We start from the raw sequence: 18,990 nt of genomic DNA, 5'->3' as shown, positions 1-18,990 counted from the left end.
GACGCAAATACAGTGATCTGATTGGTCAAGACATGAAAAGAACCATGCTATATTTGCGATATAGCACATTTGGCACTTGTGCACGCTCTCAGCGAGAGCAAAATTCCTCTTTAGACATTCCATGCCAGAATTCCAGTATACTGTTATAGCAATAAACCACATTCAGCCATGGTAATACCACTTGGTTTTGACCAGTTCAATTCATATATGCACTTGCTATTGCTCATGCATATATGTTGTGAAATGGTCAAAATCTCATGGTATACTGTTCGCTGGGTGTGGTTTATTGCTGAAATATCATCCGCTACATTCTCAAAATTTTCATATAAAATTAATTTCAAATCTATCAGAGTTATTTTTTGCATTTTTTCCTCGATATAAGTTTCAATCCTTGAACTCATCATTGAAGGATCTGCCAATGATCAGTCTTCGTACTTCGCTGGTACCGGCACCGATCTTGTAGAGTTTGGCGTCGCGAAGCAGTCGGCCGGTGGCGTAATCATTGATGTAACCATTGCCACCTGTGTTTGACAAAGTAGCAGAAGCACAAAAATGAAAATTTCAGTTCCAACATGTCGTGGATCACCCCCCACCCACCCCATCCCCCTTCATTACACTTTGATACTTTGATGAATGTCTTCCTCAAGTGTTATTCAGATGCAAAAAACAATACACCTACAGATTGCTGACTGAACATACTGACCCAGGTCAAATCCAAGCCCATTGCAATCACAACATCTGTAGCATACCACTTGAGCTAAAAGCACAGAATGCAATGGCACCACATGATATTTCTATCAAATTCTGTAATGACATACCTAAGCACTGTATTGCATCCAAAACAACCTGAGTTCCATTCTCTGCAGCATACAGAAGGCACCCTGCACAGTCTCTCGGCAACACATGTCCCATATCACATGCCTTAGCAACATTGTATACGTAGGATCTGCACGCGCTCAGACGGGTGTACTGATGTCCGCCATCTTTGCTTGCATCAACTGTGGGTGAAATAAGCAGTCTTATCTTGGCAGGAAACTAAAATTTATCATGTCAATGTTTTTTTGCTCATTAACAATTCGACTTCATAACATTGAGAAACTGATAAACAAGTCATACGACACCCACTCTTATTTCAGTCATTCTTCCCATAATGCATTGCCGATGACGACACAATACCTGTATTCAAAGCTATCAATTGTCTGTCATATCATTTCAAAAGGTTAGTCCCTGCCAATTTGTCACGTCAGAATAAATCATATCACTGTATGAAATTAGTACTTGAATAGTCTTTTTTCCCTGTGTCTGAGATGACCAACAGATGCTACTCAGAAATTTAGCTTCCCTTGAAAATCTGTTTTCTCTTTCCTATCAGAATATCTTCATTTACCTGAAAGTGACCGACAGGTTGACCAAACGCTTTTCTAGTATGCATATATGGAATTGCTATATCCACAGCTGCTTGCATGACGCTGAAGAAAAATTTGACAAAAAATTACAAAAACACATCACGTAAAAGGTTAATGATTAAAAAAACTAGCCATATAAAAAATTTGAAATGTTGACTTTGAAACTCAACAGTGTTGGATATATAACAGTTTACAAAATACCCCCAATGATTTATATAGTCATGACCTCACAAATCACAACAAAATATGCTGCCGACAGTATGACTGGATAATGCAGCAGTATTTTAATTCATGTTCCACAGAGGTTTGAAATCCACTCCAAACAATATCTAGTATGAATTCACAGATTGTTTCTTCTGACAAACGCACATAAATATGTAAAATGACAGAGGATTTTATAGAAGGAATTAGCTGTCTGCATTTGGATTGCTACAACTACTATCATAATTACCCAACTGCACATGCGGCCACGATCAGTCTCTCGATGTCAAGTCCACTCATCAATACATACACTCCTTTGTTCACTTCACCAAGAACATTTCCAGCTGTAATACGACAAACAGAGAATAATCAACCAGATTGCAAACATTATACAGAGATTTAAAAATACCCTATAAGAATAACGTGGGCTTATACATACCATGGAGATAAAACTGCCCTATGAGAGCACAGATGGATCTCGCCACACATGTGGCAATAGATGCATATGGGACTACTACAGGATGTCTATGGGACTTCATGCTACATATAGGACTGTTCCAAACTACTGACAAAATGCTGCAATCATCCTAGAGAAGTCCTGTTGGATTCCTGTGGGACTCTGTGACATAGGATTCCTGTAAGGTATTTTAAGGCAAGTATAAAGTGGTGTGGGGGGGGGGGTGTTGTACATTTTAGAATTATTGAACATATACTTTTTGAAATTTCTAAAACAGGGCTAACTGCTTTGAACATTAAACTTATACCCTATTCCAGTCTTACAATTGCAGTTCATGGTTGATGATAGAGATATGTATGTTTCTAAAGTGTTCTTGCAAACTTCTTCTGGTAGATCTTGTCAATTAACTTATCAAATACAAACTGCAGACTATAAACCCCAGACTAAAGATATTTTGAGCTTTGAACATGCATAAAAGCTTATAATGTTTGGGAAATAATGATACATATTTTACTATTTTAACACAGTGGTAAAAGTCAGTTAAAAATTCTTATCATGCAGGATGATGGAAAAGCAAGTTACAAGTAAGTTGGTCCATGTGAGCACTTCTGGACGAATTGAGTTGAGAATACCTTGTAACAGGACATTGGTTAATGTCTTAGGGTAGTATGTGCTTTCAAAATGAAAGACAACCTTTTGATCAAACTGTCCTGGAGGAAACATTCAACCATTCTCTCTAAATATCAAGAACATACATGTAAACCAGGACCCTCCATGCAAATTTTGTATCTGAGCAACTAATTATCATAAATTTACTGGTACATGAAACTCAAAATGGCAGCTAGCCATGTGTTAACTCAATGGGGAAAAAATAAATTTGAGACTGTCATAAAAATAAGATGGAGAAACCTTTCACTCCAAGAGCTTTAAAATGAGCCCCACCAGTTGTACATCAGAAAAGTGTTGTAAAAAATTTGAGAGTCAGAATAGCTGTCGCCGAGGTGCATTCTACCTTAATTTCAAACACAAAAGCTATGTAAATGACAGTACCACAGTGTACCTGGTACTCTGCAATCTTCAAAGACCAGCTCACTCGTGTTGGAACCCCTCATTCCAAGCTTGTCCAGTTTTGGCGAAGCACTGAACCCTGGGAAGGACTAAACAATGGACGTTTCTTATACAGAGGTATATATAAGATCAAGAGCCAACCTTCTGGTGAGATGCAACAGAATGCAAACTGTTGCTACCAATTTTGAATTCAATGGATAGCGGTCATGCAGACAGATCGAAGTATAGGTGTATCACATCTATACATAAATTTCCCTTATTACAAACTAATCCTCCTTACAGTGCATTGTCTTTGAAAAAGATGAATAGGAAAATATGCCCAAACATGTTGACTTTTCTGAATGTCACATCTTCCTCAGTTTCCCTCCACTTGCCTTGCTCTTGAGACAAAACCATAACATGTGACCTCAGCACACACAATTTTGTTTATTATAATTATAATGATCCCGTGTTATTCGTTTATTTACATCTCGCAGAGATGTACATGTATAATATATGTATTATTTTAACATTCTGTGTGAACATATGGCTGCAGATTATTCTCCCAAGTTGAATAGTGTTGCCTGGCTGGAGACAGGAGGGAGATTGAAGGACAATAACACACGCAGCAAGCAGCAGGATACGTACATCTTAAACTACCAGTCTATAGCTTCCTTGCTGTTTTCTAAGGGATATATTGGGAACATTGCAAGGGATCACCTCATCAACTTTCCTACCTCAAACACTTTGTTGTCTGCCATAAGTTTTGAAAATTTGAGAGTCCAAAAGACTCTCCTCTACGGTGCAAGCGACCACGGTAACTTGACATTCAAGAAAAAAAGCATTTATCAGCACTTACTTTTTCAACGATAAATGCAGTGATTCCATGCTGTTTCTTCTTGGCATGCTGGTCAGTCCTGGCATACACAACAAGGACGTCAGCGTCTGGTCCATTGGTGATCCAGAACTTATGACCATTCAGCACATAAGTATCACCTGAATGGTATGTAAACCTTGGGGTCAAAGGTCAGAATGATATTCATGTCTTGATTTATGCAATTATTTTTTTATCCAAGGGTTGGATGTGTCAATGAAGTTTAAAAATTGTTATCAGAACCTGGTTTATGCTGTGATTGGTCAAATCTTCACATTCTTACTTCAATATTGAAAAGTATCCTCTGCTTGCCTACGGTGATGTAAAATCCACATTACCACTCCGTATCATGAAACTGTGAAAATAACATGCTGTCACCGTACAAGTTCAATCTAATACAGTTATTACCATCTTTGTCAGCACGCAAACCCATATTGACGACATCAGAGCCTGCGTTGTGTTCACTCATAGCGAGAGCACCAATGATCTCTCCTCTGATTAACTGAAAAAAAGAAATTAGAAATTTCAGGTGTTGTTTACCACGTATTTTCGTTTATTGCAGCTATATTCAGGCTTGATAAACAATGCGGTATTGTCTTACATATCTTCAGATGAGAACACTGAAAGAATGGATGTTCAGAAAGTCCAGTGGATTGATCACCAACATGAGTTAACCCTTTTACCAAGAACTGTTGATCCAAACCCATTGTTATCAATGGAAGGTGCATGGACACACTTATAGGAAATTGAGGGTGAACAGATTAAGTGTGTTCAATGTAATTGTGCTTGACATCATATATTTCTAAATAGTATATTCAAAAATATCCATGACTGAAACGCATGTGTCCTATTTTTGTGAAATAATTTTTAGCAACTAAAGCATCCTTGAAATTCAATACTTTCTGAGTTATCATTTTGCAAGTCCATAGAAAATTGAGACGAACACATGAAAACGACTTTCACCTTACATGCACAGTTTAAGGATTGAAAATTCAAGATTTTCAATTTCAAATTTTAACCTACCTTTGGAAGATATTTAGCCTTCTGTGCAGTACTGCCATTTCTAACGATCTGGTCGACACAAAGATTGGAGTGGGCGCCATAGCTGAGTGCGACAGATGCCGACGCTCTCGTCATCTCCTCCATGACAATGACATGATCAAGATATCCACCGCCAGTGCCACCATACTCATCTGAATGAAAAGTGATATTAAGGTACTACAGGCCTCAAAACCAAAAAACTTTAACTTTTGCCCAAACTTATTCCAGGGAAACTTTCTACTTTTCTTTTACCAAATCAAGAATAAAAATCAGGGGTCACCATGCAAGGTCTAGTACAAGAGGAACAAAATTACCCAACATTTACCAACACTTGAAATTCAAAAGGAACTGAAATGATACAATCAAATTTCTGTGACAGCAGTACACTTGAGTGGGTTCAAAGTCTCAGAAAAAAGTTCATGGTACAAATGTATAATTACTGTTATACTTTTCATGTGATATTTTTTAAAATCAGGTAAACTTCATTAACAGGTGCCATAATTTACCAAAGAAAACAAAAAATAGCATAAAATTCTGATTGTACCTTTCTGGTTTGGGTCATTGAAAACACAAATGATATTAAATATATTCAAGTGAATGTTAACAATCAAAGATGGCATCGTGTTCTAGACCATTTCTATTAGGACTTGAAATTTTGACTCAGACTATCAGCGATAAATTTTGCAAACTTCAGAAGACATAAGAATTGTCAATGTACATTACAAGATGCTCAGAGCATGATGTACGTGAGCATGTTTGTCAGCATGTGTGTCTATGTATCTATCTGCATGTGTGCCTGTGTGTATGTGTGTGTTAGAGTGTATGTCCCTATGAGTACGAGTAAGCATGTACAAGTGTAAAGGAATGTGTGCAGGCATGAGTAGTATTCACAGCTAGTGTATGTCAGAGGAGAGAATAGTGAATTCCTCTAAGAAGATAGAATTTAATCATTTCTGAGGCTGATGGGAGTTATAAAAATGTTGCACAATGAATTTCAACCTACTGACTTCCTCCTCCACCAACACATTTTTTAAAAACTGGCATGTGTACATGTTGTAAACTCCTGCAGGAGACTGCATGGAGTTTATTTGAAAACTTTTATCTGTCAATTTTAAAAGTTTGCATGAGGCATATCTCAGACAAGCATAAATAAAAACATATACATGTATAATGGTGCAGTATTTGGAGCCGGGGAATTTTATGGTAACTGTTGTGAAAATCTTTTATATTTTACAGTCCAAATATCAGTAAGTGTAAAGCTAAAAATTTGCAAGCACCTTCAATCATAAACCTTAGAAAAAGAGGTCTCTGCAACAATAAGAAAGGTACGTTTCAAACCATGGTAATTATAATGACATCAAATTTTCCATATCTCAAAGCCATAGTACTATTGATTTCTGGTGACAAACTATCTGTTAGTTTGGTTTGCTTGTGAGCTGTTTCAACAACTATATGTTATAATCCTCTACATTGACCATAACTGACTTTACAATGTGTGACAATGGTAAAATCAGAGCTTAGATTTAGACTCTGACCCACTCAATGAACTTTGACCCACTCAATGAATTTTGACCTAGCAACTGAAATTTTTTGAGGAAAATTTTTTCCAAACTGGTGGTTGTAATGGCTAATTTGTTTGTATGTTTAATTTTGTCATTTCTAGTATTACACAGGAAAATGGATATTACATAAATAAAGGAAACTTTATCACTAATAAAGTATTATACAACATTGAACACTGTGCATAACCAGTGTGTGTCTACATACAAATGTACCTGCTGGGGCAGTGATACCAAGAAGGCCAAGCTCTCCCAACTTCAACCAAAATTCCTATGAGAGAGAAAAAGATAACATATGGCACATTTGCTTAATTTCTGAAGTAAAATATCTATCATATTATGTTTTCCTAATCCAATAATTTGAATCTCATCCCTGATTCCCAGTGTTCACTGTACACAACACAGTTTAACTTCTTTCAGGATAAATGGTGAGTAAGCAAACTTAAGTTTTGCTTTCCAAAAAGATTTTAAAAAGTTATAATCAAAACGTGCATGCCAAACAAATATTGATTATTGCATTCTTGGGAGGGCTGTTTAGCTAGATAAGCAATTTAGAATTACTGTGCACAAAGTTGCTTTAACCATATGCAACTGTTAGTTCATGGAAAACGTATATAAAGATGTTGTGAAATTACTGTTCTGACTTTGTTCTGAAATGTTTGAAATGAAATCCTATCAGCCATTTAGACTTTCAACCACCTATTATAGCAATCTACTATATTAAGAACAATTATGAATAATAATATTATCATTGTGTACACACTTATGAACTTTTGTTTTATCTGCCATGCTGAATGGATTTTTGACCTCTTGTTTCTAATGTATACACTTCATTGTAACTTCTTTTATTACCCTAGGCACAAAATTATACATTTGGATAACAAGCGAACTAGCGGCTGATATAGCCCCGCTGTGTTTATGTAGAGAATAACTATTTTTGACACATGTTGATGAAGAAGGTGGAAATCTTTGATAGCTCGATGCAGTGGCCAGAAAAAAGGGGCTAAAATAGCTGCAAAAATACACAATTGAAGATTTCATAATAATTTGAATATATCACATTGGATCATCCCTAAAGAACATGTAAACCAAAGCTATCAGATGAGTAGTTTTTAGAGAATAAAATTTTCTTACCAAAAATGGCAACAATTGCCCCAAAAATAAACATAGGGCCAAAGTCCCTGAAGCTACTATAGACATGGATACAAAATTAAGTATTTCCTGACTGTATGAAATTATCTCACTAAGGTCATCCTCGGGACCTGTAAACCAAATATTAAAGCTGTCTGACCAGCGGTTTTGAAAAAACAAGCGACTCAACAGTTGACAGAGCTCTGCTGTGTTATGTAGAGAATAACCTTTTGTGACACATGTATTGATGAAGAAGGTGGATATCTTTGATAGCTCATTTCAGGATGGCCTGACCAAAAATGGAAAAAAAATTCCGTAAAAATACAGATTTGCATATTTCATCAGACTATATTAGTCTATAACAGCAAATAAAGGAGAGTTAATTACATTCTAATTAAAGTAAACAAGACTTGCTTCAATCAAGATTTACGTCATAAAAACAGCATATCTGTCAGGTTATAAAGAATCTTGAGCTGGATATCTTTAATATCAGTATTTCATCCTATTAACCAAGCTCATTTCAACTTTCAAATTAACATTGTAAGTAAGTTCTGTTGAATAAGTTGAGACTGTAGTTACTCAGAGAAAGCACACTGAAGTGACAAATGTTTGTAACTTAAGAAGTTCAAGGTCATCAAAAGCATTATAAGGAGTCATGTTACACTTTCATGCACTGTTTACACAGATTGCATAATTGCTATAAATAGCACATGAGGAATCGTACAGCCAGCTTTACCATAAAAACCCTATCACTTTGACCACTCTTTTAATTGACCACTCTATTTTTTTCCTCAAAAAGTAATCTTATTTTATCCTTACCAAGTCAACCATAAATGGGACATTAGAACTTTCTCTATCTCTATTTTTTGACCACCCTATCATGACAAACTATTATGAGCAATTTCTTTTAGATAACATAAATGGTGGTTCAGAATATATCAAAGTTGGGATTCAGGAAAGTTGCCTTACATGTTTTAATCCTCAATTCACTATGAACTGTCAAAAAAAAGTTGAACTTTCTGATAATTCCACACTAAAATTATTTGGCTTTGATGATTTCCTAATTAATTCAATTATTTAAAATCATATTAATTATTTTTTTCTGGGTGAATTGATAGGGTTTATACAGTACAAGAATTACATACAATGTAAGTCAAACTTTGACCAAAAATGACAAAAAAATTCCTTAAAAATACACATTTGCATATTTCATCACAATTTGAACAAATCTAAGTTGGGTTATCCCTAGGGACCTGTATACCAAATAACAAAGCTGTCTGACCAGCGGTTATGAAGAAGAAGATTTTTTACCAAAAACACCTTTTTTGGCATTAATTTGCCTATTTTCAACAGTATCAAAAAATTAAAAAAAATAGTTTCTCAAAATCATATTTTTCATCTACACAACAAATATCAAATCAGTATGTACTGCGGTTCTCAAGATATTTGAGTGGACGGACGCCTCACAAACGGACATACATACATACATACATACATACATACATACAGACTGACGACGGACGCCGGACGGATACCCATCCCAATAGCTTCTATAGACTATAGTCTATAGTAGCCCCAAAAATAAAAATTGCAGATTTCATCATAATTTCAAAAAGACCAAATTTAGTTCATCTATAGAAACCTGTATACCTCAAAGCTGTTAGTCCAGTACTTTTTGCGGCTGACTCGCAGCGTGTTTGCAAGGTTATATCTGATTGGTCGATTGTCACTATTCACAGCAACTTAGGGAGTTTATTTGTATTATTTAATTATAAAGGTAAGATTCTGCCAACCAATTGGATAACAGCTTCGAAATCGCTGCAAGTCAGCCCACTTTTTGAGAAACACATTTTTTGACCAAAATGGAAAAAATTGCCCCAAAAATTCAAAATTGCAGATTTCATCATAATTTCAATAAATTTTTTTTAGTTCATCTATAAAAACCTGTATACCAAATTTTCAAGCTATGAGTAGTTTTGGAAAAACACATTTTTTGACCAAAAATGGCAAAAATTGCCCCAAAAATACGAAATTACAGATTTCATCAGAAATTCAATACATATTACTTAGCTCATCTGTAGAAACCTGATACCAAATTTCAAAGCTATCAGACCAGTACTTTTTGAGAAACATTTTTTGACCAAACAAGGCAAAAATTGCCCCGAAATTAAAAAATTGCAGATTTCATCATAATTTCAATAAATATCATTAAAGTGATCTGTAGGAACCTGTATACCAAATTGCAAAGCTATCAGATGAGTAGTTGTGGAAATACACATTTTTTGACCAAAAATGAAAAAAATTGCCCCAAAAATACAAAATTGCAGATTTCATCATAATTTCATTAAATATCATTTAGTTCATCTGTAGGAACCTGTATACCAAATTTCAAAGCTATCAGATGAGTAGTTTTGGAAATACACACTTTTGGACCAAAAATGGCAAAAATTGCCCCAAAAGTACAAAATTACAGATTTCATCAGAAATTCAATATATATTACTAAGTTCATCTATAGAAACCTGTATACCAAATTTCAAAGCTATCTGACCAGTTCTTTTTGCGAAATACATTTTTTACCAAAAATGGCCAAAATTGCCTTTAAAATGCAAATTTGCATATTTCTGCACAATTTGAACAAATCTGAAAAAGATCATATCTAGGGACATATGTACCAAATATCAAAGCTATCTGACTGGTAGTTTTGAAGAAGAAGATTTTTAAAGATTTTTTTACCAAAAATGACAAAAATTGCCTTAAAAATACAAATATGCAAATTTCACCATGATCTGAACAAGTCTGACTGAAGTCACCATAAGTAAACTGCATATCACATTTCAAAGCAATCGTACAAGCGGTTTCAGAGAAGAAGATTTTTTTAACAAAAACACCAAAAAATGCCCCAAAAATACAAATACGCAAATTTCACCATGATTTGAACAAACTTAAGTGAGGTCATCCCAAGTGAACTGCATATAAAATTTCAAAGCAATTGGACTTGCGGTTTCAGAGGAGAAGGCAATTGTTGACGCACGACGGACGACGGATGACGACGACGACGACGGAAAATCAACCTATTTGATAAGCTCCGCGTCGCTGACAGCAAAGCTAAAAAAATTAACTTACTCTCATATCTTTGAAGTCATTGGTGGCATCAATTTCTGCTGCTTTGGGCGCCAATTCAGCTTGGCAGAATTTAAACACCGTGTTGCGCAGCTGTGGTTAGATAAACACAGGACAAATATTTTCATTATAGGCAAACCAGATACAAAAGCTAGAGGTTGGAGTTGACTCATTGCTTTTTAATCAGCTTTAACTTTGAGCAAATTGACTGATTGTACACATCTTCCAAAGGGGACTAAAGGAGTAAAATCACATAAACAGTCAATGTAAACAACAACTAATGCAAGAACCAGGGATTGAGAACTGCCCCTTTAAACAGGACTGTCAGCAAATGACAACATTATTCTGTAATTAATGTGCCAAAATTTACATTACATTTTTGGAAATTACACTGGCAAGAATGAAAATATAACTTAACAGATGACTGTCAATGCTTTGTTGAACGCTAGAAAAGGCACGTTAATGGATCAGAATCCACAAGCTACAACGTACATTACAGTCATGCGTACAATACTGACAAAATTTTTGCAAATTTCTGGCAGCAATGTTGGATGCTGCAAACAGCACCATTGTTTCCTCTCTGGAACATGTCTTGTCATTGATGCCGAGTTGTTTTCCAGGGCCACAATTGAACAAATACAACAGTAGAAGAAGTAGCATAACTGAGAAAACAAATTAGTGGTTGCGGAGACTTTTTTCACACTGTTAAGTGAGTAATGTCAAGGCAAAGATGGCAAAAGCACCCATTTGCCGGCTGACATTACATCGAACAGGATTATTGTAAGGGTATTCTTAGCTTGAGAATGTTGCATTCTGGTAATTTTTTATTCTGATTTCAGACTACAAAACTATGCTTTGGTGTCCAAAAATGGACAGTTACTCTAGATTTTCTAATGGCAAATGCTCAAGGAGTGGCCCCAACTGTGCCAACACTTTAAGCGACAATTTGTAATTTTCGTTGCTGATGGAGGGAAGTTGTGGTACTTATTTTTGAGAGGGCTGATATTGAACTTGTAAAATAGGTTACAAACTGCCACATATGTCTCAATAACATCGTCGTAAACCATGTGCCCCTTTACAGCAACAGCTTGGCGCTACCTTGATTTTTGCGTAGGTCTGCAGAGTGGAAATCATGCTCTGGCTCCCAAGTCTCAATAACAGCTACTATTTCCCTTATAATACAATACTTGATTTCTTACAAGCTGTTGTTCTTCAGTCAAGCCATATATCTTCTCATCAATTTCAACAAAGGTTCCTGATGGTGCTCCAGCAGCAGTCACTTGGGTAGCTGCCACAACCTGAGAAAATAATTTTGCCAAAGAACAATATTGTAGAGAATGTGATATGGAAGCATGAAATGATTACAAAACAGGAAGGAGAAGAGGCTTTCTGATGTCTTAAGTATACCTACAATGGAGTGCAACATTCAGCACAAGCAGAAAAAGGGAAGATATGACACAGCATTGGCTTTCACACCGCAAACCTCACACACTGGCAGTTACTGGGGTTAAGTATCCCTTTTGATTTAATAATGCTTGGATTTGAAAAGTGCAACCAGGATTTAGTCACAATTTGGCTCAGAAATTTTTATAGTCAAAACTGGAACTCAACATATGTCAAACTTCGTCACCTAAAGTCAAAGGTATCAGTAGAGGGTGGTTGCTTGACCATATGCATTGAAATCATGTGGAAACCAGGATAAATAAACAAGCAACCAAAACACAAGCCAAAACAAACAATTAACAAATACACAAACAAAATAAATCAAAACCAACCAATCAAAAAACAAAAACAACAACAAAACAAACAAATAAGTGAGAAATAATAAATAAATAATCAACAAAAACCAGATTAAACGAATAAATATATAGATAGATATATAAAGAAATAAATATATGAGAAAAGGATTGTTTTTTGTTATATCCTGGCTCGACCCCTTGTGCTGAAATATATCAAATCTGATTGGCTTTACTGACCCAAAGGGCAAAACCATGTTATACATCCCCCTTTTTAGGGTACTTTACTTCTGTACAGTTAAAGGCACTGTTCTTGATCCCTGGGATCGCCTTTGTTCTGGTCTGTAAGAGGATTATGGAGGTGTGATAGCCTTTTGTTTTCCATTGAAATTGTAATCTGGTGGGTAAATTAACACATGCCTTTAAACATTCAAAGCACCAGTCCTGTACTCTGAGCTCCATGCAGCTCCAAATCACAGCTTTGGAAGCCAAATTGCGTATAGATACAATATTACTATTCCTTTACCATTTAACACGTGTTTTAATATGAGTGAAACAATTGTTAACAGCGACAAAAGATTGAGTAATTTTTGCATTCTATTATCAAACAACAACAACAGCAACAATAGCAACAACAAAATGAATAAATAAATAAATGATACACCTGAAAATTCTCGCGAGTGCTGCATGACCGAATAATAATGAAACAAAGGAAAGCTATGCTCGCGATAGGGGCGATGATTGACTCCCGTAAACTTTTTTGAATTAAAGTGGTCATGTCAGAGTTCATGCACAGTGTTGGTCATGCACAGTGTTGTACAGATATATTGACATGATTGACATTAGATTTCTGTATGCAATGCAGTCCGAACGGTCATTTGACGTCATATTTACCTCTTTTTCAATCAAAGTCGGATTGTTGGCGGTATAGTTTCTAACTGACGTTAAAGACCTTGAACTGTATGCCCTAGGCAGCGACCGAACAAGGCGGGACAACGCCAGAAGGCGTCTTTCCCCAGCATCGCCATTTTGCATACACATCTGACCCTTGACTTTATTGCTTGACCCCTAAAATGGGTTAGACGATTTAAGGGACCGTTCAGTTTTTACGGCGGGGGGGGGGCGGCAAAATCTTGTCGCCGGTGTTCAAAAAAATTATGACCCCCCCCTGCATTTTCGCGAAAAAATGATGACCCCCCCTTTGTCAGACGAAAAAATTTGATGACCCCCCCCCCCCCCCCCCCCACTGAAAAATAGCCAAAACCCATATGTCAAATTTACCCGCACGGTTTGGATTTGAACTCCGTACGCGGCGCACTTTATTCGTGTAGCAGAGATGCCAGTGTACAAACTTCTCAGCCACATCCATGCAAACGTCTATTAATTAGGACGACTGTAAGGCAATTTTTAACTTCATTTCCATAGACAACTTATGTCCATGGACATTGTATAAAGTAAACTTTATTGGAGTGGTTCGCCAAAGGCAGCCCTCCGGTTAAGAGGGTCATGGGCCATTACGTAAAGTCAACCTTATTCTAGTGGGCAACCAAAGGTGGCCCACTGGTAAAAAGAGGGTCGATCATGGCCATTGCATGAAGTAAACTTTACTGAACAGGGCCGCTGAAGGTGTCCGGCCGTTAAGATGGTCATGGGGTATTACAATAAAGTCAATTTATTGTAGTGGGCCGCCACAGGCGGCCCGCTAGTAAAGAGGATCGATCATGGCCATTGCATGAAGTAAACCTAATTGGAGTGGGCCGCCAAAGGCGTCTGCCCGCTAAGAGGGTCATGGGTAATACATATAGTATATTTATTGTATTGGGCTGCCGAAGGCGGCCCGCCGGTAAAGAGGGTCAATCATGGCCATGGCATAAAGTGGACTTTATTGTAGGTATTATGTTTTTGAAAATGTGGTGACCCCCCCTTTCCTACCAGTGAAAAAGTGATGACCCCCCCTTCTTGGATTCCAAAATTATGATGACCCCCCCCCCCCCTGGATTTTGCCGGCCCCCCCCGGCCGTAAAAACTGAACGGTCCCTAAAATTTGCGGGGCGGATGCATAATAACTTTGCGGAGCAACATAAATATATCCGCACCTTTTAATCAAACCAAGATGTGTTTTTTACATGTAATTCCGTTGTACAGTGATGCTATATGCACGTGAGAAAATTTTGTATGTGTTTTCGGAGTAAACTAAAATTGCACACTTTCCAGAATTTCACCCTGTCTCCAGTTTCGCGCAACCACATTTATTTTCAAGTTTCTAATTCTATAAGCTATTTCATTCTGTCGATTTGTTTTTTCCACTTTTAATATCACCCCTCCCAAGATCTATCATGTCTATTACTCAACATTCACTTTCCAAGGAGAGTAGGCCTATTAAAGCTTACGTTTTTAACATGTCACTAGATCGAGCCTGGCAAAAATTATAGTGGGTGGCTGGGCCTCACTTTATAAATGAAAATAAATATTGACACCAGACATGCCAAAAAAAACACAAAAAGTCATGAGCAGAATTATAAATAAACGAGGCAACCAAAAGAACGTCCAGGAAAGCTCAGATTAAAACATTACGATTAACTACCTGTCTGTATGGCCAAAATAATCTAAATGACAATTGTTACTGTAATTTCACTGTAAATGGAGATCAAGGTGTAGACTTGACCTTCAAATCTCACTGGGCTTGAACATTGCTGCAGCAAAAAAACACATTTTGTTTTTCCATCTGGTACATGATATATTCATGAAACATTTTTTATATAGCCTCAGATAGGAGATATGCTACGCAAAAATACGTAACTTCATATCTTTTGGTGTTTAAATCGGTCAGGGACCCCCTAAATGAAACACTGTGGGAAAGCCGCGATCCACCAGTCCTATCCACATGAACCAAGCAGGTGGATGGGCGGAACGACGCTATGAGCCAGATCTTTTTTAAATTAAATTTATTCCAACACGAATAGCAATTACAGTCAAGTCTATATAGCTGTAAATACATTAAGTAAACAATAACAGCACAAAGGATATTTCTGAAACAGTGGCTATTGAATTTAGAAGATGTGAAAAGAACTGTCAATAAAATTATATCATTATAGGAAAAAGTTTAAAGCGCATGCATCCTTTAGCTTGCCTTGAAGTTTAAAAAGGTTTGAAAACTTGGCCATAAAATTATCGACTTTGTTCATCATCTGTTAAATAAAGTACTACAACGTATTTATCCATGAAGATAAATATTGTTTGTAAGAAAAACATTGTCTTATCACAAAATAAGAAACACATTGTTGCATAAGTTCTTTTATAAATTTACAGTCAAATAAAATATGTTTTATTTGGCCACAAATATTTCCCATCATCGCGATGAGCCGGATGAAAATTACCGAGTAAATAGCGCCCTCAGTGGTGCATTGTGTGAACTTTAACATTATGCACACACAGCCGAAAACCCAGTAATACCTGATGGAGGGACCGTGTCACCGTGGTAATTCCAAGTACGTTTTACTCCAAGCTGATATACTCTCAATTAGTGACAATCTTCATTCGATGAAATCCCCTTGAATATAACAATTTCTGTTTGATCATCATCCATGCTATAATAGCCGCCTGTCGAAATCAATATATAATGCCCATTGAGAATCATCTGAAATGATGTTTTTGCATGGACATATGGTAATCAATTCTACGTGAATATTCGAAATGTGCCAATTTTTATGTGATTAATGTCTACAGCCATACCACGTAGAAAACGTCAGTTCTTGTCCAATTATCGAAATTGGGAGTTGTTAGCACTTGGATGTGAACACACGGGCATATTACATACTGCAGGTTTTATCATGCCTTTTCTCCCCTCCCCTCCCTTCTTGCTTTTGATAAGAAATGGCAAAAATTCACAAAATTTATGTAAACAGGGCAATTCAAAATGCCCTCCACCTTTCATGGGAACCATGATCTGTTTTTGTTTTGTGTTTACAATTTAGTAAAAAAGCTGAAGAACGCTAATTTGTTATTTAATCATATTGTTTTAGTTGCAGAAAGATGCAAAGAACACATCATCTTCCATGGCTATAAAATGATTCTGTCATTAGATTGTCACACTTCCATAATCCATTGCAGCAGAGGGGATCAGAAGCCATATACAAGTCTTCTTGTTTACGCAGGTTTATAGTCCATAGCTCTACATGTGATGAATACTGTACAGCAGTCACTTGCGTGACAAAGACATCAGTTCAACTATGGTCTTAATTATAGGGTACTTCCGAGGCCCTGCAATATGTTAATTGTGTTTGTATTGAAGTGACTGTGTGAAGCGTTGTAGTGTGCGTGTTCAGTTTCTTCAATGCATTTATATGTGCATCATTTTGCAAAGATGTGAGAGCTTTCATTTCTACATGGAGATTATATGAAGGAAAAAAGAAACCCATTTTATGAGCCACTTGTCCAATGAAAGAAAAGACATTGACAAAGATCTAACAGGCACCATAAAAATTTGAAGGGATATATATATATATATATATATATATATATATATATATATATATATATATATATATATTCAAATTTGACCAACTAATACAAAGATGCACTGTCTAGTTGCATATAGAAAGAAAATGAGTGTAAAATGGCTGCAGTGACTCGAGTAGCATGACTAAGACACCGCATGAGAGTTGGAAGTAGTTGGCCGAACTTGGGACAGATTCTTTTGAGACAAATACTTGAAGAGGTATAACACAGTCAGGAAAGTATAACCACTACTTCATACAAATTGCAATACCATCACATGTTTATTGTCTGGTAAGTATAGAGTTCACAGTCATTGAAAATCCATTATCATATCTCATACAAAATACTATTTACTTTTGTCACATCCAATCATTTAATTACCCTTGAAATGATTGAGATTTCCTGGAAGGAAAGGGTGAAATATGTGAGAAATACATAAGTACCAGCAACTATTGAATTTGATGATTTAAGTTTAATATCTTTCAATGATCATTTCTGGGAATGGAATGATCCCGCTTCTCCTGCTCAGATTGTGCGCATTGTAAAATCCACCACTTCATCTTGCTTTCTACCTTCAAGAGATTACATACAACAAGCTACAAAGTCCAAAACATTTAACAAATATTTTTGTCAGTTATTAATTCCTGTCCTACTACTTATTCTACTACTACCACCACAAACATAAACTCAGCTGCTTTGTGGGGAAAAAATTCACTGTGTGCTATTTTGAATAAATATGATGAAATATTTTACTCCATTATTGCGCAAAACAACACTTGCTTACTGCAAGGACACCATCGGAAACATATTATGAGAAATGGACTTGGCTGTTCAAATTTCACCTACTTGTTTGATCATCTTTTTATTTATTTGAGAAGGAAAAAGTCATTTACCAGCAATGCTGTTCAGTTGATCACCATTATCATATTTTCGGGGTGGGGAAGGAGAAACAAACAAAATTGGAGGTTTCCTGTAATCTGGTGACTTGACTCCACTCAAACAGTATTTGCAAACGCTATGATCACTGAATGATGAACAGTGCATATACAGCCACACCATAGTCTTTAGACTCGTCTTGTAACACTTTGGTCATCCCTATTACCGGTATTAAAAAGAAGATAATCAATCCGGGGTACACTGTTGAAAGCATTTATTCTTTTCTCTTTTTGAAAAATCAACACTTTGAGTCATTTCTTAAAATATCCTCTCATTCACAGGTTTCCAAATATTCACTGTCTTTTACCTTTAGAAGGTGGTGTTTATATTTCTTCATCACACCCTTTGATAAAATTCACTACTTTCATGGTGAAAATCTGGATCAGAGGAAGTATCCTCCATTACCATGGATACCTGATAAGATAATGAAACAGCTATGCCACAGACTGTCTACAAAGTGGGCATTCCCCTTTTCAGATGAATTGGATCAGAATTGGACGAACTCCAATTAGAGGAAAAACACACAATAATCTTAGTACACACTTTTTAAGATGTAAATATTTGAAATATGGGTGGTAATATATATACACTAACACTCTGTAGGGTATACACACAAAATATATATTGCTTCAAATCGAGCAAAAAATGGTCATATTTGATGAGGAAGGGAACAATATCAAGATTGTATGAAGAATAATATAAGGTTATTCACAAAATACCGGGATTTATGTCCGAGAACATCGTGCAGAGGAGTATTGTCCGAGACGCGTAGCGTCGAGGACAATACTGTAGCGTACGATGTACGAGGACATAATCTCCCGGTATTTTGTGAATAACCTTATTATTATACACCTTTTTAGTCAACTTTACTTGAAAAAAGTCAAAATTTAGGCGTTTTTGGCTGCTTCTGCACTGAGCGATCGCGAGCAGACTGGAACGCGTTCAGCGCCTCCGCTAAGCGCACAGAATGAAATTTCAACCCGC

General features: G+C 36.4%; 1 pseudogene; it reads right to left on the bottom strand.

Moving 5' to 3' along the window:
• Nucleotides 1–246: 246 nt before the first annotated feature.
• LOC139122926 (isovaleryl-CoA dehydrogenase, mitochondrial-like) lies at nucleotides 247–13,613 on the bottom strand (annotated as a pseudogene).
• Nucleotides 13,614–18,990: the final 5,377 nt, after the last annotated feature.

Source organism: Ptychodera flava, chromosome 22 (genome assembly GCF_041260155.1).
Source record: "Ptychodera flava strain L36383 chromosome 22, AS_Pfla_20210202, whole genome shotgun sequence".
Lineage (NCBI taxonomy): Eukaryota > Metazoa > Hemichordata > Enteropneusta > Ptychoderidae > Ptychodera > Ptychodera flava.
This window is presented reverse-complemented; position numbering and strand designations above follow the sequence as displayed.